Source organism: Gekko japonicus, unplaced genomic scaffold (genome assembly GCF_001447785.1).
Source record: "Gekko japonicus isolate JY-2015 unplaced genomic scaffold, Gekko_japonicus_V1.1 scaffold2122, whole genome shotgun sequence".
Classification (NCBI taxonomy): domain Eukaryota; kingdom Metazoa; phylum Chordata; class Lepidosauria; order Squamata; family Gekkonidae; genus Gekko; species Gekko japonicus.
The window spans coordinates 143,261-145,852 of NW_015177082.1; the positions used below are offsets into that span (position 1 = coordinate 143,261).

Here is a 2,592-nt window from a genome sequence, read left to right on the forward strand (position 1 = left end):
AAACCCAAGTCATGCCAATCATAAATAACAAACATCTGAAATAAGCAATTCCTTCGGTTATAAGGAAAGATTTGATATGGCCAGGAGGGACAATAGCAGGTCATGCCAATGAGAACCTTGCCTCTTGGCAATTCTGGGCTAACTCTTTGGCAGCTACAGAGTTCAATCCGTCAGAGACACCTGTGTTTCAAAGAGAGGACACTGACCCTGTCTGATCTCTACCAGGTGGGGCAGCCGCTTCCTTTGATTGCTAGGTGACTGTGGTAAATCTGGTGTGGCAAAGGATGCTGAGCTTGCAGCTCTCTTATCAAGGAGGTGACTGACATCTTGCTGGAGTTTGAAGCTGACATCAAGCCATTGTGGGGGATGACTTGTTGATGTGGATGTACCACTGAGGATTTTAAAGTAAGTAATAATCCCTTCTCTCACACTTAATGGGAAAGAAAATATAAGAACAAGCTGGGAATATGTTCACTTGGAATGGAAGTAAGGGTGGGTATGTCAGCTCAAAGTTGATTTAGTACAGGTGCAATCATGTAAAATATGGCATTTAACCTGTTTAAGTATTAGGGGTTGCTTTGAATAATACGTTTTGCTTGGAAATGTCAAGCTCCAGCCTCGCTTGCCATAGAATGCTGTCTAGGCAAACTCCTGGTCTGTTGAGTTAGGGGCTAACTGTTTTCTTAAACCTTTTATCTCCAGTACCATTTATCTTCTCTGCCAGGATGGGGGGGGGAGTGGATGCTGGTGTGAATGTCTGCTTGAGCTTGTGTAGTGCGTGGGAGACCCTGGGAACTGCATGATCTCAGTGTCTTGCTTGACCTTGGAATGTAACCGTTAGTTTGCAGGTGACTGTGAATATTGATTGTGTGGTTGGTGTAGGGGGGGCTGTCCTGCTTATCGTATAGGGTTGGACCTGGCATCTGGTGGCCAATTCTGGCACAGAATCTATGTATGCTTGGAATCTCTTTACCTCCAAATAAATAAATCTTGCTGCTAAAAGAGTATTGTGAGCAATGCTCCCTCTAAGTTGTGGAGTCTTGTGAGCAAAAATTCTACTTTTTGAGCTACCGGCATTAAATTTGTGAGTGAGCGATTTGGCTACTGCATGAATTCATTTGCTCTGGAGCCATCCCTCCTGAGCTGAGACATGTGTGAGCCAGAGACTAAAAAAAACTGTGAGCTAGCTCAGCTTAGAGGGAACACTGGTTGTGAGAGTGATTGAGTCCAGGACGTGAGAGGAAATAGATTCAATTTGTTTTGTATGTTAACTGCTGAATACCTTGCATAATTTCTTGTGTGGTTTATTTCATGAAATAGCTTCTTCTTAATTGGAAATAAGATGAATAGGCTTGTGCTTTAGCTGTGGTCATGATGAGGTTTCCCCCTTTCTGGTCATTCTGTGTATGTTTACTTGCAAGTAAATTCCCCATCATGTAGCCTAACCCTGTCCTTGTGTACTGAAGCATAAGCTTACTGTGTTAATCAGGGTACACACTCAGGTAATGTTAGCAGTCAGACTCCTCTTCGATCTGAAGGAGTAGTTTGGCAGCCAGAGAGAAAAAAGTCCAAACACCCTTCATCGAATATCACTCCAAATATCATACATACAACACACTGCCTGGCCTAGAAGTGACTCAAAATGGATTCCAGTTAAAGACCAGCCTAGGAAAACATTTGGAAGTGAAATCTAGCATCCTCCCATCCCTGCACCCTAAGGAGATACAATACAGGAGAAATGGTTTCCCCAGAAAACATCTGGCATCACCTGGATTTAATTTTCTTCCTCCTGACCTGTTTTACCCCAATTTGCAGGCTGTGGAAGGTCGGTAGTTCAGCAGTTCGAGACCTGAGTGCCACATGACGGAGTGAGCTCCTGTCTCTAGTTCCAGCTCCTGCCAACCTAGCAGTTTGAAAGCAAGAAATTGCAAGTAGATAAATAGGTACCACTTCGGTGGGAAGGTAACAGCGTTCCTTGCGCCTTGGTGTTTAGTCATGCTGGCCACATGACCACGGAAACGTCTTTGGACAGCGCTGGCTCTTCGGCTTTGAAACAGAGATGAGCACCGCAACCCTAGAGACGGACTCGACTGGCTTTCGAGCAAGGGAACCTTTACCTTTTTAAGGCCTGCTTAGATCACTGACTGCCTAGTGGCTTACTTGCCCCAAATATTTCCCCATGCAGGACAGGATAGGTAAAAATCCTTCTCCTTGCTGTCATTTCTCTCTCCCTCACTATACAGCTTGAACTACATGCTGCGAAACTGTTTGGTGGGCAGGGAACAACTGAATATAATAGTAGACTTCTTGGTACTTGCTGCTCTAACATGCTTAACGTTGTTTTGGCTGCATGCATGTTTCCGTAGGATGGCTCTGTTAAATTCCATTCTCTGTTTTCATTTCCTATACTGCCTTGGAGTTTAATCTCTTTGTTTTAAGGTTTTCTTAAAAGTATATCTGCTATATGCCTTGGCTGGGTAAGAACATAAGAGACGCCAGTGTTGGATCAGGCCAAAGGCCCATCCAGTCCAACACTCTGTCATACAGTGGCCAGAAATACCAGTGCCATCAGGAGGTCCACCAGTGGGGCCA

The 2,592-nt window shown here is 44.6% G+C and overlaps 1 protein-coding gene across 1 annotated transcript in view; it reads left to right on the plus strand.

The window, feature by feature from the left end:
- Positions 1-391: 391 nt before the first annotated feature.
- Positions 392-2,592, plus strand: part of KIF20B (kinesin family member 20B) — a 62,905-nt gene continuing 60,704 nt past the window's right edge. Inside the window, exon 1 of the mRNA XM_015428261.1 lies at positions 392-405. The gene's annotated coding sequence lies outside the window, so the exon portion shown is untranslated. The remainder of the gene's footprint in view (positions 406-2,592) is intronic.